The 26,822-nt window shown below is 32.3% G+C and overlaps 1 protein-coding gene across 4 annotated transcripts in view; it reads right to left on the reverse strand.

The window, feature by feature from the left end:
- LOC121127586 (L-threonine ammonia-lyase) overlaps positions 1-23,270 on the reverse strand; it is a 76,845-nt gene extending 53,575 nt beyond the window's left edge. For 2 of the 4 annotated variants that reach the window (XM_071892528.1, XM_071892527.1), the window contains exon 1: positions 22,633-22,777. The gene's annotated coding sequence lies outside the window, so the exon portion shown is untranslated. Of the gene's footprint in view, positions 1-22,632; positions 22,778-22,998 lie in introns of those variants that run through there. The other 2 variants (XM_071892526.1, XM_040723001.2) reach the window with 2 other exon arrangements.
- Positions 23,271-26,822: the final 3,552 nt, after the last annotated feature.

Genomic DNA, 26,822 nt, shown 5'->3' on the forward strand with positions numbered 1-26,822 from the left:
TTAATATTTGATACAACCAAGAAATTCAATTTGTCGTAAATAACTAAATCTTTATACTTTCACAATTAGAACAACATAAATAGGATTTTTAAATAATCCAATTTATTTTTTTCTCAAATTGTCCAAGAATCCAAGTTATTATATTTTAAATTCTACAGATCTGTTTGATAATTTGTTTTTATTACTGTTTTGCAGGGTCGTCCACAGGGTGTGGGTTTGAGGGGTTGTACCCCCCTAAAAAATGAATTTTTGCTTTCTACTAGAAAATTTAATTTTTGAAATCAGATTAAATTTTTCAACTTTTTTTGCAAGAAATTTCATTTTCTATAAATATCTATGGATTTTTTTAATTTTTCTCCAAAAATTTAACATTTGAAATATAATTTTTCAAATTTGTTTCCCAAAAATTTAATTATTTGAGAACAACTGTAGATTTATGCACTTTTTTTTTGGATTTTTGAATTTTTTTCCAAAAAAATTGCTGTTTTTTTTTGTGAACAGCTTTGGATTTTTGAAATTTTTTCCCAAAAGTTTAACATTTTAATTTTTTATACAAAGGCTATGGATTTTGCAATTTTTTGGGAATATCTATAAATTTAAATATTTTATTTAAAAAATTTAAATTATAACATTGATTATAAATTATCATATAAATATATGCATATATTTATCATTTGACAACATTATATTCTCTATATAACGGGTGTGGCGGAAAAAATTACATTTCTCTTTTGCTACATAAATCAATTTTTTTGCTAATGCGGTAAAATTGTTCTGGTCAAGTACAAAAATCAACAAAAAATGAAATAGACAAAAAAATAGACAAGTGTCTAAGATACCGAGAAAATGCCATCTGAACTTGACAAACGAATTTTGCTCCGTTCCCTTTTGAACACTGGCGAGAAACTAACAAAGGTTGCAAAGCAGTTGGGGATCTCCAACATGAACTCGGACATGAACGTGGTGTTCTAGTAGAATGGTGCGCCTGCACACATGTCCAAAAAGGACCAGAAGTGGTTGGAGGACAACTTGCCTTTCTCACCAGATGCCACCCCATTGGACTTCACTTTTTGGGTGCATGTTGAGTCCAAGGCCTACACCTTTCGTCACCCAAATATCAACAACCTCAAGGACACCGTCAAACAGCCCTGAGATCTCATGTCAGAGAACTACATCTGCTATGGGTACAACGCCTTCCGTGGCCGCTTGGAAGCCATCATTGCTGCCACGTTGGGCTACATCATTGATAAGGGTAGCCATGACATCATATGAGTTATTTTTATTCTATACCTTATTACAACTAGTTGTTGAAATACATCTTGATAAAGTTCTAGATTGAAAGTGTAAAGCTATCATGTACAATGTACTGTTCATTTTTGAAAGGACAAATATATTAAGTTTTAATTATTAAGTCCATTGTCAGAATTTAGTAATTTATCTCTTTAATACATGTACCTACCTCTATATATTTAATAAGCATTTAAATTTGTATTTGACGTCACAAATGTCTGACAAATACATTAACCTTGAAATTGAAGAACAGAAATACTTCATTCAAACATTGAGACTCACTGGTGTGATATCAAATATGAATATCATCGAGTTCATCTAAATATATAATGTATTCATGTTAATAAGAAGTATTCAATTAGATGTAAATATTTATTATTGTCATTTAATAAATAAGTAAGTATGTTCTAAGGTCATTAGGTGAGTTCATTGCTGATTGTCGAAACAATAGTCATAACATGGTTTTGTCGGTAAGATTCTACGGACACTATTTATACGCTATCCCAAATTGTGTGATACAGAGAAAATGTCGTCTAATATTTTGATTCAACAAATCACTCATTTAAGCCCTCTATAACAGTTATTATTAATTGTTTTCATATTCCTTTATAAAAATTTGACAGACTCCCGCATATTAGTTTAATCAAATTTAACGTTTATATTTAGTATTGGTATTAAGTAATATTCAATACAAGTGTAGGTGTTTTTTTGTGGGTTTTTTTTAGCCTTTTGATGAAGTTTCATCAATATTTATTGGAAATTTGTCAATTTTAATTAATAATATATTAACTATGAGTCCTCCATAAAATAGGTGTAGTAAAGAGAAATCCATTAATTTTTGAGTAGAAGTTTTTGTAATGTGTATATTGTTTTGTATCAGTGCGATCGGTTTACGCTGGAAGACGTTAGACAGATAAGATTTCGTACTAAAAAAACTTTTGGGCTTCCTAGACAATTGTTAAACCATGGTTTCTTAGCTTTTCTTCTCGAATTCTCCACTTTTTAGTGAGCAATTCTCAATTTCTTATCACAGCATCGGTCTTTGATTTTAACCCAGGCAGTGTTTTAGTACGTAAATGTACGCTTTGCTTTTTTGTGCCATTTTACTCTCTGAGTTTTGTTTGCATATATTATATGTTTTTACTAACATTTATTATTTGGAAATAAGCCCCATATGAAAAGATTCTTCCATTTTTTTTTTTTTTGTAATTAATTTGGCAAATAAAAACATAGAAATATGCAACACTAGACGCATACATGTTAATGAGACTTTTGCATTTGTTTTCCCTTGACGAGTGCCTCAATGTTCTGTTCCACATTTGAATTGACGTAGTGCAAATCAGATTCAAGGTCAATCATGCGGTTTTACGATTTGATTTTGATCTCAACCATACTCGAAAACGCAGTGTTGCCACGTTACCTAAACATGACGTACAATACCTCATATATAGGGGTTGTTTTTTGTTTTTAAAACAGTTTGTAAAGGGTGTGATTGGAAATTTGGTTGGAAATTTGTAAAAATTCGTAAAAATTGAAATTGGTGAAATTTTGAAGCAGTGGTTCTTCTATCCGTCGGGTCATTCCCAACCTGTGGGAAATTCCCATCAGGCTAAGAAACACTTTGTTAGACTCAGTACTGTTTGAGCGCACGTCAAAGGTGGACACCAGAAAAGAGAAAATAGGTCATATTTTTCAGTTTTTTCTTCAATAAAGGCGAAAACGCAAGCCAGTCGTCTGATAATTTGAATAATGTTTATGGTTCAGATACTGTAACTGCTAATCACGCGGTATTTTGGTTTTGTCGATTCCTTCGACAGTAATTTTATGTCAAAAATACACCACGTCCTCGAAAGCCAATTGTCGAAAATGTGGATAAAATAATGGATATTGTTGAGTCCGACGAAAGTGATACACATTAACAGATTTTTTATTTTTAAAATCCATTACAAATTTATTATTACTACAGCTTATAATATAACACAAAAGGTTGTGAAATTACAACTAATAAATGTTTAGTCATTTTGTGCTTAAAATATGTTATTTGGTCTAATTTTCTTCATTTCTAACTCATACTTGATTTTTTTAACTATTGCTCCAGCAATAGAAAATTAATATCTAGCTTTGTTAAAAAATGCAAAACAATTACAATGTATGGCGTGAGAACATCAAATATGCTAAAAATTTGTAAAATTGGAGAGGCCTGGGTAGTTAAATAAATATAACGTTTGAAGATATTATATTTTTAAATATAAATTTTTAGAAATGCGTATCAAAAAGTGACTCAACACTCAGACCTACAAGAGACTTCAAAAGATAAAAATGATGAAAGTAAGAACTTGAAAAGAGATCTCGAAAAATGCAAACATTATGGGAGCATTTGTTTACTATTTAATGTTTTTACATTATACAGAAAATGCATGTGAAATATACATAATAAGGCTTAGACTTTGGTTGAAAGGAATCCGTTATTCAAACATTAAGTAAAATAACTAGAATTATTAGTCATTTACTTATAAGTGGTTCCGATGAATTTGTTAATGTAAGTATAAAATTATTATTAAAATTGTTATTTTAAGTGTTTCGAAGACACTTTGCCGGAAAAAATAATAAATAAAAATGATGAAAATGCATGCTGCAATAGTATAAAATTTATGATTCCCATTCATATATCTCCAATTTTAAAAGTCAAAATACTCTATAAAGAGTTTGTCATGAATTGCAGTAATTAATTGTATAACAAAAATCACGGCTTTACCTCGCTAACGCTAAGAAAAAAATTATATTATAGACACTATCTCTATAATTTAAGCCAATTGAGATTCAACTAGATTTTTCATTTATTTTTGTTTTAGAACTTTTATGTATACCCTATTTATATTTGTATACGCATTCTTTAGATGTAAAATTATGTCACGTACAGCTCAAATTTAGTATATATTGAAAAAATCAAGACTTGATTGATGATATATGTACAAGGATTTATTCTACACTTGGATATGTAAAATTTGATGATGTTGCATAATATCATAATTTACAAACAAATTAAATATATATGTATGCATAGTAAATTGAGTGTAGAACACACCTGTGTAGAAAAAGTACTGAGACTTGTCTCTAAGAAGTCATTAAAATACTCATAATTGATCAGGATGATGTCGTAAATATAACATTTTATTTCATAATATTTTTTTACTATAATAATGCACATTAATTATGAATCTGGTCTGCATCAGTCTCAATAACAACCTCTAAACGCATCCGGAACCCCTTGCACACATTGGAAATGTAGTCCTTTTTCATGATCCTCTACTCCTGGTTAACAGAGATATTCAGGGCCTCAATATTCGAATGATGGACTTTGCAAGCCTTCTTCTCTATTTGCCAAAAAAAAAAGAAGTAATCCAATTCATTCAAATCTTGGCTCTGAGGGGGGCAAAGGTTCTTGGACCAGAAGTTCATGTTGCTATCTATCTACTCTTGTACAGTATTAGCAGTATGGGTATACGCGACTAGCCTTGTTGGACTTCTTCTTTGGTCTTGGTGATCTATGGGACCACATTTTCCTTCAACACAATCAAGAAGTCGGCCGTAGGTAACCGGTATCCAACAGGAAACAAAATTGAATGCATTTTTTCTCCAGTCGATACCACAGCCCCCAGCATCATCACAGAGGCCGGATGTTTGGTCTTGGTGACTGTCCTGATGCAGTTGTCGGCCTTATCAAAGCATACCACCCGATCATTTTGCTTGTTGTAGACGGGGTAAACGGTAAAGGTCCTTTCTTAAAAGAAAAAAATTACTCTGTTACTATTGTGCTTCAAATCATTCAAGAGTTGTTGACATCGCTGAAGACGGAGTTCTTTTTGACGTTGGGACAGGAATGGCCTCTCGATTCTTCTAATCAGCCAAACGATTTCGGACACTACAAACTGTAGCCTTGATGACGTTTAAGGCCTTCATTATTTCCTAGGTGGTCCTTTGGGCGCAGATTAAATTGGCTATGATGGCTTTTCTTGTCTCCATCGCGACATATGCAGAATTTTTGTTAATCAAATCAAATCTATCAAAGGCTTAGAATCTAAGCTCTTCAAAAATAATCGGAACTTTAAGATTTAATCAACAACAACTATTCTAAACTATATTTATAGAAGATCTCATTACTTTTTCTACAACCTATAATTATAAATTCCATTACACAATTGCAAATTTGTACTCTTTTAAATAATTTACGAATTAAGGACTTCCTTTTCTGTAAACTATTTGATTAATTCCGTGTTTTATTAAGATAATATTCCTTATTTTTCTTTGGAGAGACATTTCTGTGGTTTCTTAAATAACCATAAGTAGCAGAGTTGTTAAAGTAAAATGAAAAATTAGGGAATTTTTTTTTAAAGAAAGAATTTTTTTTTTAAGCAACTTTTTTTTATTAAGTAAATCAGACACCATTCAATGTAATAGGTTAAAATTGTTAAACGTAATGAAATAGAAAAAAATTATTCATCATTTCATGATACAGATTAATATTTAGAGTTGAAAAGTAAAGATTGATCTCAACAAATCTAAATTTAAAATGTATATCTCCAATTACTAAACTGTTATTGTCTTTTATTTCTAATATATATAATTTTATTACTCAAACATTGAAGAGATCCATTCACTGAGAGTAGAGAATTTGAATATTTCGAATGCTCTTTTTTTATAACAAACTATCTTATTGTACTAATTTATCATTATATTATAAATCCAAGATAATACGACGTTTATTATTAATTGTTTATTACGACGACTTCCACAAAAATAGCTTCTTAAAAAAAACGGCTTGACAGATAATTTAATTCACTAAACTCAATTGATTTGTGATTTTGACTTCATTAAAGTTGTGATGTCAAAATATGAAGTCTTATTTTTTTCCTTATCTTTTTTAGCATATTGAAGTGCAAAAAAAAAAAAAAGACATTTTTCCTTTCGACTTCTCAAATACCTGAGTAGTCAAATTTATGAGCTGTTAAAAGACATGAAATTAATTTCAAAAGTTGTAAAAACATAAAGAAATGTCTGTTCCACTTCAAAAGTGTAGCAATATTAGCATAAATAATTCTAAAAAACAACTGATGTCCCCATGTTTCTTTGTTTGTTTTTGTGTCTTGACATTAATTACCCTTTTTACTCGCTAAATGCAAATATATTTGTATCCGATTTCATGCCTAATTTTGAACATATTGTTTTTTTTGCGATTATCTGCATTTTGACCTTTCCACTAAAAATTTGGTAAAAGTCAAATATCGAATCAACAAATGTACAATACAAATATCATGTACTGGATATTAACTTCAAATAAATAATGACATATGGATATGTTAAACCTAAACAGACCAACTCGATCACTTTGGAATAAAGTAACATCTAGATCTGAGGTCACGTAACTTTTTTAAGCATTACCCCAACAGAACTTGTAGCATAATTAATTTACACCAAATGACTGTAGGGGCGTTCAAAGGAGTATATATATATATATGTATTTGTGTATATACAAAGTGCGACAGGGAAATTACCAAACCAAAACCTTAATCACTTTTTATTAGAATAGTATAATAAAAAATGTTATTGAAAAAACTTTTAGCAAATAATCTTGGCAAGAATTTTCAACATGGCCCCCTCCAGCCTTTATCACTGCCTCGACACGAGGTCGGAAACTTGGAGCAGGTTTCACAATATAATCGCCTGTGCATGCTGGCACATTGCTTCTTGATTCTGGCCTTGAGCTCCTGCACATTAATGTGTGATGTGTTCCCAACCTTGCTCTCTAAGATGTTCCCCACACTGAGGTCGACGGCATTGAGATCAGGACTGGAAGAGGGGCAGAAGGTATTGCCCCAGAAGTCAGCAAAGTGCTCCTTCCATAATTTACGTGTCTTCAATGCCGTATGGCTGGGGACACTGTCTTGAGTCCACACATAGTTGTTCTCAGGATAGTTAGCCTTCAGCCAGAGCAAGATTTTCCACATAAGGACCTTATAGTAGACCTCAACCCCGATTGTCATAGGCTTGAAGAAGAAGGGATCAATTTTCTTGCCAACAGAGGTCACAACTCCCAAGCACGTAGCTTGGGCCGTATGTTTTGTCTTGGAGGTGCCCTGGACTTCTTCAGGTGATGCTGCTATAAATTTGTCATCTCTGTGGTTCAAAACCTTTCGACTGTGAAGATATTCTTGATTGAGAATATCTTCACAGTCGACGGATGACTCTTTAAGTAATTAAGCCCTTTTTTGCATCTCTCAAGACTTCATCCTATCGGTGAGGAGAAGTCTTGGTGTCCTGACAATGCTCTCAAGGGTGGGGCCATCATCAACTTCCCTCCTGATGCTGATCTCGTCCACGTTGAACTCGTCAGACAAGCGGCGTATTGATACTGTTGAATGTTCCTTGATCTTTGCCTTAAGGGACTTAAAAAATGTTTCATCTCGCTTCTATCAATTTTCTCTACTTCTTGCCTTCCTTTTGACTCCTTTCTCATTCTCCTTGGGCACCCTTATGTTCTGGACTGTCTTTACGGTCACTTCGAAAATGTCTGAAATTATTTCCTTTTGTGTTCCTTTCATCCATTTTTTGTCCGATTTTGATCAAATCAAAACAATGTGCAAGAAAAACAACTCATATATCGGAACATTGCTGGATATATGACCAGGAACCTTAATTAGTGCAAAACAAAAAATATTTAATGACGTGGAATATATTTTTGTCGATCCCTCGTCGTATAGATGTATATTGGCATGATGCTTATTTCATTTAACACTAGGAAGTAAAAGTTTTTTTGCTTATTCCTTATATTAAAATTTATAACAAAAACAAAAATTTAATATTTTGTTGTCAGGGTTCAAACTTTGTCTCCCATGGTCAAAAGTATTTCATAATATATTATTTTTGATAATAAACCCTTGATAATATACTTATGCTGTTTAAAGTGTTAATATTTCAAATACAATGGGCCACCTAGTAACTACCAATTGATTTTGGGTAAGTAGGGATATGCAAATTCAAATAGTCGTCCTTAACTTCTAAGCATAATGTATTGCACAGCAGTCACATAGTCTAGAATTCCAAAAATACTTCATAATATTAAGTAGGTTTGCCTTAATATTCCAAAAATTGGCCTTAAAGATTAAATACACATGATAAATTAAATCAATTGATTTATGGAGATTCATATCTGGACTTTTTTCCGCATATTTATATAGCTAATTTATTTATATGTTTTTTCTTACTTCAAATTATTACACTCCTAATTACTCTAATTTTTTACAATACAATTGGACTATTTTGTATTTTATTTTTGTCTTGTAATTTTGAACAAATCTGTATTTATTTAAAAGGCAATTTATAACAGTATAAAGTTTGTTCTCGATCAATCAATTCGGCTTCACGACGCTAAAAATGATTAATATTGATGATATATTTATTTTTATGTACTGAAACTTTCATTTTAGGAATACTAAACCCAAAAAAGAATCAATTATTATATACAGGGTACAGTTATATGGGGTGGAGCTACAGTTCTTCCAGCCAATTCCTTGCAGAGGCCCGTCCAAAGGGCCTCTGATACTCATTTTACAGAGTAGACATAAACTCAAAATTACACAATTTAAATTTGTAACATTTCCTTCACTGCCTATTTAATCCTATTTGCACAAGTAAATATCAATTTACTTATAAAAAATGCTTGAATGTGTATACAAATACATTATTATATCAAATTAACAACATCAGTTTGAAGTATCAAAATGATATAAATTCTTATTAGATAATATTTACTAATTAAGTTGATATTACATTTATAGCAATGAATATACCTGAAATTGAAAAATAACATTTAACAAAAGCAAAAGAATTATTTTAAAGCGAATTTATTAATTAAATTCATCAAACATTGATTAAAAATCACAAAATTTATGAATAATTCCAAGACAATACATATTTACGTTAACAAATAGTTAAATTTATACTAAAAGATTCATCAGGAGTATAATAAAAGTTTCAGACGATCAAATGTATTTCAAATAGATTTGAAGAAATTTTCTAAAATTTGAGGTTCAAAAAATCAAAGTTAACTAAGGAAAGGGTTATCAACAAACCTGGTTATATTTACTTGTACGTAGCATATGGAATTAAAACAAGAGAAATGGAACCATCAACATATTATTTTCATTCATTTAATGGCTGTATTGAACTATTATAAATGATCCATTTCTGGTTAGGGTGTTTTTTAAATCCTTGACAATTATATGAGGTATGTTTACAAAAAAACTAAAAATCCTCAATTTGTATATGGTATAATAACTATTATTTAACTAAAGCTCAAAAATGCAATAATGCAAAAATTACTTTACCTACTTCTTGGCAAAAAATTTTAAACCTTTTGTCGCCTGCAATTGTCACACTTTTCATGAGTATTTGTTTGTTTAGTCTATTGGAACACTAAATGGCACATCAAATTTCAAAGTATGGTCATAATCAACATAACAACGTATACCTATTAATACCAAATAATTTATCTTACAGTTGACATTATGAGTATTACCACTCTATAAGGCATGATAAAATTTGGCCAATTAATAGATAAAACACTATAATTCACCTCGTATATATTGCAATATTCCTCCAATCAGCCAGAGAGACTCGGAAGTCGAAAAATATCAAACATAGCGGCAAATACCTAAGAGGGCTCACGATATGTTTTGGTATAGGCTCAAACCTAAACGTACTCAACCAGGACATTTGTCTTCCTTCTGTCTTACTAAGACCAATCCAAATTCAATACAAAATCCAATAGTCGATATACCTCAAGAGTGAACAGTCCAGAACGTTATTCATCATCAAAAATTTATATTAATCAGATCAAAGGATCGATGTCATTGAAGAGGATGGAATTGAAAGTTCAATCTAGTCTCAAAGGATGCTTGAAACATTTCAAGATTATGGCATTGCTGGACACAAGATCGAGCAAGAGTATAATTTCCTATGATTATATAAGAGAAAATGGATTTCCTTACACTACCACAAATCAAAGGTTGTTCAATGCAAGTAATTATCCTATGAAATATGAGGGAATTGTTCAACTTGAAGTTACACATTCAAGTGGGAAAAGTATTATGGTTGATGTTATAATTATATCGTCTATGAAAAGAGAGTTTCTCATAGGTATAGATCATTTGAAAAGATTATCAGTCATCACAGAAGGGTTTCCAAATGTTTTAGTGAACAAGTTCAATGCTTAAATAAAGAGATGGATAAAATCATGGAAGAATTTAAAAATATATTCAGTGACTCTCTAGACGATAAACCAATGCCTGGACCATCTATGAAAATTGAGTTGGATCACTCTCAACTTATAAAAGCAAACAAAACTTTGACGGCACGTCCAATCAACATACATCAACAAGATAAAGTAGAGGCACTTATCGATAAATTAATTAAAGGTGATATTATGAGTTTCTAACCCGACTGAATGGATAAGTCCTGCATTTTTCGTTTACAAAGAAGGAGGCAAGGGAGTCCGATTAGTAGTTGATTACACGCGTCTTAACAAATATGTCAAGCGTCCAATACATCTATTTCCAACTAGTGAAGATATAATGCGGAGTATCAAGCCTGATTCGAATTTTTTTTGCTAAAATGGATTGTGTTCGTGGCTATTTTCAAATCCCCTTAGAGGAGGAGAGCAAGAATCTCACTACGTTTCTTTTACCAGATGGTAAATTTCGATTTACACGCGCACCTATGGACTGAAATGCCAGTTTGGATGAATGGTGTTATCGTTCTGATCCTATAATTGAAAAGGTATGTGATGCTAAGAAGATAGTTGACGATATCCTTATTCAAGCACCTGATGAAGAAACTCTATTTCAAAGGACATGTCGAACTTTAATAGAATATAGAAAGAAAAACGTAAGGCTAAACAAATCAGGGATATTGTATCAGAATCTCAAATCTGGAGAAGAAAACATGGAACATAGAATGTTGAGGAGGAGTGACTGGAATTGAAAGAAAACTGTTAAATTTAATATTGATTTCTAAATTGTGTATATATATATATGTTTTTTTGAAAAAGATTTAATGTCATTTAAAACCTTATGTAAATTCCCTTAAATTCTTAGGAGGGCATGAGGAGTTGCGTGTTTATTTATGTATATTAAGTTGCGTTACATTTTATGCAGTCATTTCGTATATATTATCTTGTATATAATATAAATAAAGAAGTAACTCAATAGGTGATGAAGTGAAGAATTATTTCTAAGTGCAAGAACCTAATCACTGCAATTAATTACATATCACTAGCCAACAAAATTCTGACAAAAAGTGAGCACGAGGTCTTGGTTTTGCCACATGTTTTTAGTTTTGTTTAGTGGTAAAATATGTATTTGGAGAATAATACTACAGGATTGCCCCAGTGGTTTCCAATCTTCTTTGAGTTCAATTCTTAAAATATGTGGCTAGAAAATGTGCGACTCCAACACCTCTGATTGAGAGATGAATATATAATTAGGAGTGTATTTTATACAATAAATTACTTAAAGGCCATATCAACCATATAAAGTTCAACTTACAGGCAAAGAATATAAGTGTTTTTATTATATTGATAATTTAAAAAAAAAATACAATTTACGTATATTAAAAAGTATTAGAAATACAACGAAGAAATACACTAATATACCTTTAAATATTAAATCAGCAAAGTAGTTATGTACTACTTGGAATTATTTCTATACTATAAATTATCTTTTTACACTAAAGTCAAAATTTAGACTCACAAACAAATAACATTACGGACTGTGGATGGGCAAATAGGTTAATAAACGAATCAATGTCTTAATGTGACGGATGCACACCATGCATTGAGCAATGTAGGTTCATTATTGATTTAATTTAGACACAGCAACTCAAAGATCATCCTCCTCGTAATGCTGCGTTCGGTATTTATCTTTTATATAAGTCAATACGGAAAAGTTCTTCTCATACAAATAAGTTGAGCCAAATGGAGCAAGTAAATGAAAAGCTGCTATAGCCAGCAGTTGGTACTCATTCATCACAGAAATCCAGAAGTATTTAGGAATCTAAATCTGTCTTTTGTGTTGGGCCACATGAAAGTTTGATCAGTCGCGATCCCTACTTTAGGAACAACTGTAGTAATGAACGGTTAAATGAACCCCGTTCAAAGATCATGCGTTCAAAAATGAACACTTATCATTTTCCGCTCAATATTCAACAATAACTATAACTGATAAACGTTGAGCTTTTTCACTTTATACATGGACATAAATATACTTGGAAAAGCGACTGAATTGTATTCATAATATACGATGTAGTAAGAATCATTCTTAATTATAACATTTATATATTTATTAAGAGCCTTTTATTAATGTTAAAAAGAAAAAACATCTTATAAGAGTTAAGAGACATTAAGTTTAATAAAAAAGATAATTTTATTTGATTTTCTTATTTGATTAGATCCCCATTAGCTTTAGAATTAAACTCGAGTAAAATATAAAGTATTATTGTTTGTCTACAATTGAGATAAAATATTAGTTCATCATGGTTTAACTTTTTTATTGCCAAACTCAGTGGTTCTCAAATGGAAGTACGCGTACACCTTCGAGTACTTGAAATCATTATTTTTTTTTTTTTAAACATCAATTCAAAAGTCTTTTGGCCACAGATCTAGGATCTGAATCTCCATCTATAGGGGAAAAAGAGTTAAGAGAAAAACTCTTTTTGGAAAATTGTGAAAAAAGCCCCCCCTCCCCCCTAAAAAGAGCTCCCTAATGACGCCACAGTTGTATAATTTACTTTCCCCCCCACACACACAAACACATACACACACTTGCAAATAAATATATGTTCCAGTAGGGAGTACTTAGCTGAAAAAAATATAATACAAGTCCTACCGAGTGGTCCATTCAAATCTAAACATTTAGAATTTTAACTTCAACGAAATATAATAGATTAATTAACAAAAGAAACAAAATTAATACTATAATTAGAGATTTGTGTCTGAGGTGGTGGCGGAAAGCCTGACAATGCTAGGGATATAGTCCTTTGTTATGGAGTCCTAGTGCTGGTTGACAGTAGCATTGAGGACTTCGATGTTTGGATGACGGACACTGCAGGTCTTCCTCTCGACATGCAACTAAAGGGTGTTGTCGAAGGGGTTAGCATAAGGGCTGTAGGGGGAACAAAAGGGTCAAAAAAGAGTTTAAAAGAACTTTTAAAAAAGTATTCAAAAGAGTTTTACAACGGAGGAGATGTGTTTCTTTCATTGCTGGAGTAAAAACAGGTCTCTCCACCTTCACTAGTCTCTTTCCACCCACTCTTTTTGATAGCTCTATGGACAGTCTGTCGATATCTCTTGCATAAGGCCTCATGGACTTGAGGAGATTGCCCTGGGATGTTTTCTTCAACCTCTCTGAATCCAGTTTGGCCTTTTTGACAGAGCCCAACTTCCTTTCCAACGAGTTGGACTTGCTAACGGAGTAGACAGGGGTCCTGGAGACGCACAAATGGAATTTCGTTAATCATGTTCAAGTATCATGTTCTCGATTTGTACGTAATGTAGAGAGCTCAGGTTTGCTCTGTTTTATAACTAATTGTTTATGCTTTAATATCTCAAAATATGAATTTATTTCAATATCTCGCCCTTCATTAATTATTGAATTAGTAAGTGATTAGATTTCAATGGACCACCCCGTACATCACTTTAAAAAAAAGTTTGATAATCCATTACTCTAACAAATAGTATCCATTTACATATTGTTGATATACTTAAATATATATTGAATGCAAAAATGTTGACATACATATAGATATATAATTAGATCAAAGTTGCACGGTTAATACTTTTTATAAAAGTATTAACCGTATGAACCTTGTCGTATATACTCAAAATATTAATGAAGCAATTTTATTTCTCTAACAATATTCTATAACTGTCGAAAAAATTATGACACTGTCAGAGATAATTTTTTAACATTCATTATTGTTTAAGACTTGGTCCGAGACCGATTTTTTTGTTCTGTTTGATCTTAAATTATTTTTCTAGAGTTATTTTGTTCGGTCCGGAATCATTCGAGGTTTTCTTCTTCTTTTTTTAACCTACTTTTCTTATTGCAAGACTGGTCCAGACCGAAGTTGCCACATTTTTGTTAAAATTATGACGCTCTCAAACCGGTCTAGAACTTTAAGAGCGAAAACCAATTGCAGTATTTATATAAATATTAAATCATAAAGAGCATCAAGATTAATCTCATAATTAAAGTTAACATTTTTGTAAGGATAAAAGGAGAACAAAGGGAAAGCGGGAGCAAGATATATAATTCAACTGAATTAGGGCCTTTGTTAATGTCGACTGGCTTTTATATGATTGTGGGAGGAGAAAATTAATTACTCCTATAAAGAGAGAACCTTCACCATTTGAAACAGTATTAGTATAAGGAAAATATTGTAATGATATATAAATTCTTATATACAGGGTGTCCACGATAAATTGGAACTACTTTAAACTTCATCCAGATCCATAATGGGGATATTAGGGGTTAAATCATACTAATATAAAAGGTTGCGTGAACAATACACTATAACTTCCACCACAATTGTTTTGACATCAAATAATAGTCATCATGCAACAAGCAAGGAGAGACGCCATCCTCGAATTGGCTCGCGCGGGACACAAGCCCTCTGCTATCTACAAGCTTCTTAACTACCCCAAGACCACGGTGTACCGTGTCTTCAATGCCTGGGAGGTGGAGGGGAAGGTCTGCCGCAAGGCCCAAAACATGAGAAGTGACCGAATCCGCACTTCCCGCTTCCTTGAAGGCCTCCGGAAGTCCATCAAGGCTTCCCCGGGGACGTCCTTGTCCAGGTTGGCCAAGAACCGTGGAGTGAGCAAGCAACTTGTCTCAAGGCTGTGAATGAGGACCTCGGGTACAGGTCCTACCGAATGGCCAAACAACACATCCTCACAGCATCCATGAAGGCAACCAGGCTCACCAACGGTAAGCATCTCCTCAATGACCTGAAGACATGGAGGAAGAATCATCTTCTTCTCCGACGAGAAGAACTGGACTGTCGACAGAAGCTACAACGTCCAGAATGACAGGTGGCTTGCCAAGGAGAGAGAAGAGGTCCATGCGGTCTTCACCACCAAGTTCCCGGGCTCCATTACGAGGGAGTGGAATGCTGTCGATTCCGCGGAAGTCATCAGGGCATGCAAATCCTTTAGAGGCAGGATGGAGAAGATGGTGGCTGCTGAGGGAGGACATGTTGAATAAATTTATTGTTTAATATCATGTCCAACTTTTTCATATTAACAAATACACTCCAAATTCCATTTTTATCAAGCAGGTTGAATTTTAAGATAGTTCCAATTTATCGTGGACACCCTGTATAATATATATTTAATATATTTTTTAAACAGTTTAGACCAAAAATAGGAGATAATTCTTCTTTCAGAGGGAGGAGCTAATAACACAATTCATTTTAATGAATAAAAAAGAAAAAAGAACACACTTAACAACTACTTTTCCTTTTCTAATTTTTGAACGTAGTTTCAAAATTACAAACATGTCAACTCTACTCATAATATGTGACAGTGTACCACTCTACTAAATACTGTCAAAACTGTTTTTCCTTTATAAATTGAGCTAGAAACAAGTATTTTGACATCAGTATCCGATGTTATTTAAAATATATCAAGTTAAAAGAAGTCAGTGAGAAGATTATTTGACTTTTCAGTGAAAAAATCAGAAATAAGCTTTAACTTCCAAAATCTACAGTACAGTCTATACCAGGGATCGCAACCTATGGCACGCGTGCTACTGCTGGTATGCAGAGGCATATTCACTGGCACAAGCAAATCAGAAAATATTTATGTAGTTTGTGCGTGTTTTTTACCATTATTGTTGATTGTGGCACACTCAATGATTAGAAATGTTGAAGTTGTCACTCCGTGTCTCAAAGGTTGCTTAACCCTGGCCTAGACTATCAGACTCTGCACACCGTCGGAAATAGAGCAAGTTTTCATGACAGTCTCCTATGCCAATTTCCGGAATTCCTGCTAGATCTTGGACATCTACTCGGATTGGGTGGTGAAGGAGGATATGTTGGTATGTCGCTCAACTGTGCCTTCCACACAAAGAAGTCCATGAAGTTGAGGTCCAGTGAGCTTGTAGAGGAAACTCTGGGACCAAGATTGTCAAATATATATATATATATATATATTCAGAAGACCAGGTCAACTTTTTCTTTGCAGTGTAGCAAGGAGCAAAGTCATAATCAACTATCTTCCAGTTCCTTCCTGACTCTTCAGACAAAGGACTTGTCCAGGCTTAAGAAGTTTTTAATAACAACAAGGGCACTACCTTTTCACGCTTGTGGAATAAATACGTGATCGATACCACTTATTTTTAACTGACACCAAATACTTATGGCTAGCCGTCAAAACAGCAAACAACGTCCTAACTGCGCATGTGTGATTGTTGCAGGTGATCAAACTTCCTAGTTAAATAACAGCCACACCAATGTTACTAGAATAAGGTTAAGCAACAAGAAAATGGATGGGCAAACACAACCGATTAATTAAATAAATATCTTTCTATTTCTGGTTACTTTATTGGGTCTAGTCTTGTTTACTGATACAACATAAATTTAAAAAGTATAAATTTATGATATCAATATCATAAATAGCAGTGGTTACTTTATATTTTTTAATCGACAATTTACTAAATATAGTGCCAAAAGTAAGCTTTTAAATTTAATAAATTATCAAACACTTAGGATATGCCAAAAATTCTTTCCTCATCAGTTTTGAATTAGTCTTTTCTTCGACAAAATCTTTCGGGAATCGTTGGTATGAAACACCTCTTGAGTTTTTACAAATAGCAACTGCACAGACTCTTTTATCATAATTTACCTTTTTAAATTAAATATATAAAAAATCGAAAATATTATAACTTACTATTTATTATGAGTCTATGTCTCAATAATTTATGAAATTTAAAAACTTACTTTTGGCATAATATTTAGTAAAATATCGCTTAAAAAATATCGAGTAACCACAAATTTTTACTTTTTAAATTTATCAAGTATTAATAACCAAGACTCTTGCCAATGACCTCACTAGAAATAGAAAGCGAGAGATTTATTTAATAAAGCTTGCCCAACCAATTTTCTTGTTGCATAACCTTGTTTTTGTAACATTGGGCCACAAGATGTGATAATTATACATTATAAAAAAGTGTGAAGACCCCGCCTAGCTTCACAGCTTATTATATAGATCGTACAATTTTCTCTAGAGTCAAGTGTATCTCTGTAAGTAACAGTATATGCATAATGTTATTGACTGAATCTCCTGAAAAAGGGATTGAACAAATAAGCAGATAGACTGTGAAACAACATTTCCTAATGCATGAATATATTCTTCAGATCCCGAAGGAATGTTTATTCATGTGTGTAGGCATTAAATTATAAGTAATATTGAATTGTAATTTTTATTTATTTTGTATAAATTACTAAGAATGAAATATTTGCTTTCGTTTAATGGGGTTTGATAGCTTCTGATAACATCATTATTATTATTCCTATATCACTAATGGAAAAAAGGCCAAAATATCATATATTTTTAATTGTGCATTCACAGCAAGTCATTCATTTAATCTTTATATAATTCGCTATAACACATAATTGTATTCAATAAAAATATAATGGATATTAATTATGATTCATAGAAATAATCCCTATGTACATATTTAAAAAAAATGTTAATCTATATCAAAAGAACCGTATCTACATAGATATTATATTCATGAGCCCTGTTAAAAAGTCCATTAAACTAGGTCTGACTAGTGAATTACATTTTAAAAACTGATAAATAATATCATGATGTATTAACGATGTACATACTTCGCATAAAAAATTATCTCACTCTAACAATATTTGGATATATAGAACGGTTTTTCATTACATGAGCCTTTCTATAAAATTCCAGTTGAAACTTTTACAAACAAATTATAACCAAAAAATGATACGAGTATACTTCAATAAATGAAAAATTAGAATACGTGCGATAAGGATAAGACAGTAATTAAATATTGTTTAGATCGTTTATGTACGTATGTTTAGTTTTCGACTATTTTGATAAAAAATACTGAAATGATAAGAATTTGGGGCACAGGATAAAGTTCAAATGGCCATAATTATATCACTCGTAAAGGCATAACGTCATTAATTTGAATAGATTAAAATGAAATAATAATATCAATGAATAGTTGGTAATTAAAATGACTGATGAAATAGTTCAATGAAGTCTAAGGAGATGTAGAAATGGTTACTTGTACAATGTCCTTATACAAGTTACAACTTGTACAGAACTTGCAACTTATACACAACATATACACCATGTTGTCTGGTAAAATCATGGAGGTAAAAAGATTGCAGACAAAATCGTTGAAGTAATATCATTAGAGGATACAATTGTGGTGTACGTTATCATTGTGAAAAAAAATGGTTGTGGGTAATATCATAATTGAAGCAACATCATTGTATGCAATATGATTGTGAATAATTTGAATTGCAAGACAATATTGTCGAGTGTTATTTTGTTGCAATTAATATTATATTCGGGTCATAAAACTATTGAATGGTGAAGAAATCTCCCATGAAAGACCCCAAGTTGTGCAAATAAACTTATGTGCCCCCAAAGCAGTTTAAAATACCCTGTCGCCACGTTTCTAAGAATCCAGGACCCCTTCTAATTTGCTATAATACACCTCAGCCTATGGGTTATAGAGGTAAATTTTTCTGCTGTAGCTTCCATGAGCATCAAGGATCCCTTTTAATGAAAAGAATTTGCCCTGGAGTGCAGCAATTTACCTGTACAACCTGTGGACCTACTGTATTTTGAGATATTACAAGTAGTCTCTGATGTTCAGAGAAGCCACGATGGGGAAATTGACCTACCTTGGGACCCATCAGTTTGTCTGCACAACCTATAGATTGTGGCTTCTTATAGCATATTAAATGGGGTCATTTATAGCATGTTTCTTCATAATTCAATAGTTTAATTGTCCGAATATCATATAATTTGTAATGAAATTACATACAATAAAATTGTCTTGCAACGAAATTGCACACGACAATAATTAATATAGTTTACAACAGGGATCGGCAACCTATGGCACACGTGTCACTTCTGGCAGGCGGAGTCATATTCACTGGCACGTGGAAATTAGAACATATTTCCGTAGTTTGTGTGCGTTTTTTTACCATTATTGTTGATAGTGGAATACTAATTAATTAGAATTGTTGAAGTTGACACTCCATGCCAAAGGTTGCCTACCCCTGGCTTACAATGACGTTGCTTCACGATGATATTACCCATAATTAGTGTTGTGTCAGTCCTTATTTAATCACTCTATTCCAGTCTTTGCACATGTCCAATCAGTCCTTTGGAACGGTGCTAAAGACTGTCGGTCCTTCGGACTGTCAGTACTATAACTGATTATAATTTAGAAGAAATAAAGTAGGGTGACGCCATGAAGAACCGAACCTTATAAGTTTTAGGACTGAATTGGACCGGACCTAGACTGAACTGACCTGAACGAGACTGAACTGGACGTGACTGCAGCCTTCAGTCACTATAAGGACCGACCCAACACTATCCACATATCGGATTGAAATATTAGTTCATAACACTGGCGGTCTCAATAATTACGGTATACCCACGGGCTACCTAAAGTATTTCTATATTCATTAATTAAATTATTTATGCACATATAAAGTTCTATTTTTGTCAACATGAAGAAAAAAAAATTTATCCTTCAAAGTTCTTCTAATGAATTTTAACTCCTTATAAATGTACCAAGAAATGTTATGTAATTTATATTGATTCATTGTAAATATTTTACATGGTACATTTTTTTCCATTTATTGGAAAAGATGTAATTTGATAAAAATCATATTTTAAATGTAATCATATTAGGTTATTTACAAAACTGTAGATCAAAGTCAGCAAATCAGTAACAATAATTCGATTTAAGATATCCCCTTTTTATAAATAAATACTTATCAACAAATCATTAATCAAAATCTTATGTTTTCCAGTAATATTTTTATATTTACATACATATATCCAAATCATTATATAAAAAGGAAAGTGTCACATATTAAAATTTGGCAAATTCAAACTCAGGTCAATTTTTTTATTATTATTATGACCCATGTCATTCATTAATTGAGTATGAAATTTTTTCTTTGAAACGGTCAAATTCTATTCAACTTTTATCTATCTACAACTTGATTCTTTTGTCAACTTATGTTTGTATAAAAATTAGATGAGTACATAACATGTCATTCTTAAAATATTTCTATGGTTAAAATGTGGCCCACACGTGACTATAAAAGAAGTAAACATTACGTGATTCGATTTAAGATCAAGTAATGACATAAAGTGAGGCGTTCGACGTTTAGAGGGAAATCTTACAGAAAAATATTTATATAGTTAATTGCTTAGGGCAGTGGTGTTCAAAAGTTTTTTAAGAATTTCCTTTCTAAAAAAATTTCATTCTATGAAAATGAAATGAGCAAAAATTTAACTACGTATTTAATAGTTTTGTCTTATTCAGCCATTTTCATGGAATTTTATATAATAGGTTCTGTGCCCCATTAGAATATTTCAAGTGGAAATAGGGCCAAATATATATGAGGTTTTTTTAATGATTGAGACTACCCCAGTAAGACATGAAATAACAATTAAAAGTTTAAAAAAGTACTCAATCATGTTACATAGTCTCCTCCGGGTCAAATTATCATTGTGGCAATGGTTCTTCAACTTCTTAGAGAGCTCCTCTTCGTTAAAAGACTTCATTACCTGCTGAACACCGCGTTTAAAATCTTAATGGATATCAAAATCGTAATCCCGGAGCCGGTGCTTCAGCTTACGGAAGAGAAATTGGTCCCAGAGATTAAGATCAAGGATTTAGGGACTCTGTTTGGTCGTCTCAACCCTTCTCTCCGTTAAGAACTACCTGGTGCCGTTGCCTATGTGGGGACTTGCGTTGTCCCACATGAGCAGAAGTTCGTTCAGGTGAATTTTGTTCTTCTTTAAGCTGAAAAATCGCTTTCCTGTCGTATGTAGGTTCTCTATCATCGTCTCTCAGCTGGCCGTATCCCGGTAGGCAGGGCTTGGACCGAAACTCGCTTGGGTTTACAGGTAAATCCCATCAGGATAATCTTCTTTCTCGTTATTTGTTTTGGACAAGCAGTCGAGGGTCACTTGTTCTTAGAATCCAACCAGACGTCCCTTTGCTCGCTCTTGTAACAGAAAAAACAGGACTCTTTCTGTACAAACTGACGGGACTCCAAAAATGTATTCTCGTGGTCCTGGAAGAGCACGAGTCAGGGCAATGAAGTTTTTGAAGAGGATATCATCAGTCATGATTCTAATAACTACTGTGGGTGAAAGGGGAGACTCCGTTGAGACCTCTCGAACGATCCATTGGGTTTTTTTCTTTAATAGGTCCTTGACTTAGGTGATGTTTTTGATTGTCTTTGTCCCCCAGGGACGTCCAGATGAAACACCTTTGTCGAGCTTAAAAGTGGCATCCCAGATTTCATTAGCCCACCAAAAGATGGCAGGCATCAGGGTAGACCATAGTGAGGTCGGTGTAGATCTCATACACTGTTTTCCCCAGTTTTTAGCAAATCAAAAAGTACGAACAAAAATTGTGATCCTCCATGTCCAGCAACGAATGGAGAAAAATGTTTAAATGTGTTTTGTCTTTGAATAACTACGGAATGTTTTTCCACCATAAAATTCATGAGAAAATCTATGCTGGTGGAATTTTGTGGCTAACTCTTCCCCCTTCCTTTTAAACGAACCTCTCTCAATCATTTCAAATCAGGCTAATGTGAAAAGGTTAGCCATCCCTTTCTTAGATAGATTTCCGACAAGTGGGAAGCAATCAATTTAGCCCCAACATTAGGATATTTTATAACATTTCTTAATTAACCTATTTTTGAAAAAACATTTCTTGATTACCTTAATAACTTCGTGAAGCATAGATGATGAGCCCTGGTTGGGAATAACGGGTTTAAGATCATACTTTTTTTTCTGTGAACTCTAACTATTTACACAAATAATTTAAATTATATAATTCTTATATTATATAAATATATTTTAGATTATTGAATTTTCTATCATAAGGGTATAATTAAACATTTATTTTTCTTGTAATAGAAATTCCCCCAATATAATATTTATTTTAAAGATTTATCGTATATTTATATAATTGAACTGACCTCTATTTGACATTGCATGATTCAGTTACATTTTTTCTTTTCTTAAATCAAGTAGATATCGATTTACATTATTTGTGGAGTAATTAAAATGTGATGATGGATCGGAGCTTTAATTTAAGATTCAATTATCTCCAAATTATGTCATCTATCTAGGCAAAAGTATACAAATAACTAATGAAATCTATTAAACTTAGTTATGAGTTGTATTAAGTAATTCTTAGTAAATATTTAATGGAGGTTTCAGTAATTATTGTCTTTTAATCCAAAAGTTTATTATGTAACAGAAAGAAATTTTAGACTCTAAAATATACCTATAAATATGATTTAATGAAGTCGGAATGTGATAAAAGGGCATAAAAATCTTACCTTTAAAACGAATTATCATAATTCTTACGGTCTTTTGATGTTGTAAAAGTCAAAACACAAACACACAATAAATAAAACAATTCAAATATTTTAGGCCTATTTTTTCGTGGGAAAATTTTTTTACATCAAAATAATCACTTATTTGAAAAATCACATTGTTATTTCTGAAAATGTAAACTTTAATTTATTTCCTTCTAAAATAGATATTTATTAATATAATATATATATTTATGAGACATGTATATTTGATCACTCAGTGTTAAGTAAAAACTATTTTGTAGACTGCGTAAAAGGGGGAAAAATATGTTTCTGACACCACCTTACATATAATATGTTATTTCTTGGCCAATGGCCATATAGATATGTATAAAGCATATATTGGAAAGAAAATATGAACGTATTTTTTAAAATATTTTTTTCTTAAGGATAAATAATTTCAATGCTTGTAATATTTAACAGTCGTTCGACAACTTAACATGAGGTTAATACAATTTTTTCTTTATATACGAGTAATTAATATTCTTTTTTGGCAAAAAAAAAAATATATGCTGTAAAATATCCAAAAATTGATAAAGGCAAATTTTAATTTGAAAAAAGAAATGGGATTTTGAAGTCGAAATAACCCATTTTTAAGCTTCCTGTATCGTTCAAATTATGATACTATGAGTCACTAATCGTACTTTTTACAAGTCAATGATTTGCCGTTATCTTGTTTTAACAAACATAGCAAAGCAAAATTGAACCTTATTTAAAGCGGCAGTTGTTGAACAATCAGAAGGAACGTTATCTTCTTTTTTTTCTTATTCTTTCCACATACATACATACAAGATATCCCACTAAAGATTAATAATTTAAATTAAAGAAACAAATTACAAAAAAAAAAAGAGTTTTCTCAATTTAACCGTTTTTCCAAATGATATGATTTTATGCCTGCATAACATTTTGAAATATATTTAATTGGTGAGGATATATGGTTTGATTCAGAAGATGAAGCAAAGACATGATCTTTAATAGATTGAAAGACCTGATTATTTTTCTTAAACCCCAATATCTTTAACACTGCTATACTAATAATATAAAATTGTTGGAGAATAATTCCGGGAAATACGTTGTTTTTGATTATTTTCTTCAACTATCTTTTTTCTATCGTCTGCTGTAGCAACGTCAAATAATTTTCCTTGGTTTTCCTCAGTATCATCACTCTATCTATTTTATTTCTGTGCCTGTCACCCAGTATGGTTTACTAAATTTGAAAATTCAAGAGCTGAGATTAAATTTGGTCTAAACAATAAAATTAGGTTAATGATTTTTCTTGATCAAACATAGAGTTAGAACAGATCTGTAAATATTTATTAAATGATTAATCTTCAACTACAAATAAGTCCAAAATAGACAAGCATCGATGGATGAACATCGAATAACTATTTATTTAACTAAAAATAGTATGGAAATAATCAGTAGATACCCTCAATGATTTGTGAATGTAACTTTTAAAGTTATTACCATTATATTTTATCAATTATTTACGATAGACGTACTAGTCATGGACACAGTAATTCCATGTTTATATGCACTTCTTTTAAACAAAAGTTGTGAGACATACAGTAGATTTTGGGATGGATCAATGAGGAACACATATGGAGTAACATTTAATCCCATCAGTGTATTAGGTGATTTTGAACTAAAGACTATATCTACAACTTAGAATATTTTTCTTTTGAGTCAGTTGTTGTGGAGGCAAGTTCAAAAGTTAGGGCTAATACAAATTTATTTTGAAAATGAGGATATAACACATCGGTCGATAAGTCCCGGGCCTAGATACGAAAGTAACATTTTTTTGACAAAATTCGTTTTTGTTAATCAATATAATCTCCTTTTAGAACGATATAATCATTCCAACATTTCTCCAGCTTTTCGATGCCACAGATTTATCGAGATCTTCAAAATATGCTTCAGTTCCGACAATAACTTCCTCATCTGAGCCAAATCTCTTTCCACAGAGCATCTTTTTGAGTTCTGCGAAGAGCCAGTAGTCGCTAGGGGCCAGCTTTGGAGAATACGGTGGGTGCGGTAGCAATTCGAAACAACAATCCACCAATTTTGCGGCTTTTTATTTGCTTGTGACACGGTGTATTGTCACCTTCTTTCTTCTTCAAATGAGGTATTTTCTCTGTAATTTCGGTCTTCAAACGATTCTATAAACGATATACCATATAATAGTCACTGTTGATTGTTTTACCATGTTCCAAGTAGTCAATTAATACAATTCCTTCCGAATCCCAAAATAAAGAGGGCATGACCTTCCCAGCCGAGCTTTGAGTCTTTGGACGGGTTTCTCCGTCTGCACAACACTCAGCAGACTGTCATTTTGATTCTGGAGTAAAGTGGTGAATCCATGTTTCATCCATTGTGATATAATACGCAAAAATACCTTCTTATTTTGCGTGAACATCTCCAAACAGCTCTTTGAATCATCTTCTCGTTGTTGCTTTTGCTCTGGTGTGAGCAAACGCGACAACCATTTGAAAAAAAGATTTTGCAACTTGCAACTTCACTTTGCGATTGCTCATTATGATTTTCAGGTTTTTTAACAAGTCCAGATAACATTTTTCAAGCCAAGCTTGTGCTTGAACGGTATTTTTTCCCATGAAAAAGCAATGATAAATCAACATAGGAAATTACTTTGAATCCATCGTTTTTAAGAATCGCAAAAGTAGCGTCAATTAAAGCACTGTAACTCGATAAATAATAGCCAAACGTCATGAAATTTTGACAGTAACCTTTTGAATGTTTATTCTTCCGAAAAATATGTTTTCTTATATTAGAGGCGCCATCTGGTAGTTAAGCAGGGACTTATTGACCAATGTGTTACTAATTGATATGAACTGTTTTATTTTATTACCTTTCCTACCTCATGATAGAATTATAAATACTTTTGAGATCCTCACAGGAACATTTCCTGAGGATCTCAGAGTCATTGCCGATTATTTTGAAGATAATTAAATCGATAGATATATAAGAAGAATAAGAAGAGAGCCAGAATATCGACCAGCATTATGGAATATGAATGAAAGAACGGAAGAAGGTTTATCTAGAATAAATAACTCTTCCGAGTCTTTGCATATGGATTTCCAGTCTTCCATGCAGAGCCAGAACCCTTCACTTTGGAAGTATCTTTAAACCAAGGTTAATAGAAATACAAGGTTATACCATAGTCCATAACGCATGTACGACATATGTTTGACTTCAACCGCGCTTTTAATATTGACGTCATAGTAAATGAATGGTTGTGTGTTTTGTCAAACCCTGTTTTTCCTGCCCAGCAACCGGTACAATGCATTAAATTGAAAATTCTAGGAATAGGGACGTCATAGACTATAAGTGGTTGCGTGTTTTGTCAAAATATGACTGTCTTGCCCAGCAGTCGCTACAATAGATCAGATTGAAAATTCTAGCAAGCCCGATTACACGATGGTATTACCTTGTATTTCTATTAACCATGTTTCAGTTTCTACAGAGGATCATTTTACCATAGTGGACTATAGCGAGGAACGAAGAAGATTATCGGATTTCACTCAAATTCATTAGGAAAATTAAATTAAATATCTTGCAAGGTGAGAAAAATATGTTTCTTGGCTATATTTTGCCATCACTTTCAGTGGTAAAGAAAAACTAAACATTGTTATGCCCAATCTTAAATTTTGCAAGTCTCTAGCACAGGCTTTATTGCTGGAATCGACAAAAGTTTTGGGCAACTTTTTAAAAATAAGTTTTACTCGTTAGCTACTCATCCATTATTTAAAGATTTGGAATGTTTGATTGAT

Source organism: Lepeophtheirus salmonis, chromosome 13 (genome assembly GCF_016086655.4).
Source record: "Lepeophtheirus salmonis chromosome 13, UVic_Lsal_1.4, whole genome shotgun sequence".
Lineage (NCBI taxonomy): Eukaryota > Metazoa > Arthropoda > Copepoda > Siphonostomatoida > Caligidae > Lepeophtheirus > Lepeophtheirus salmonis.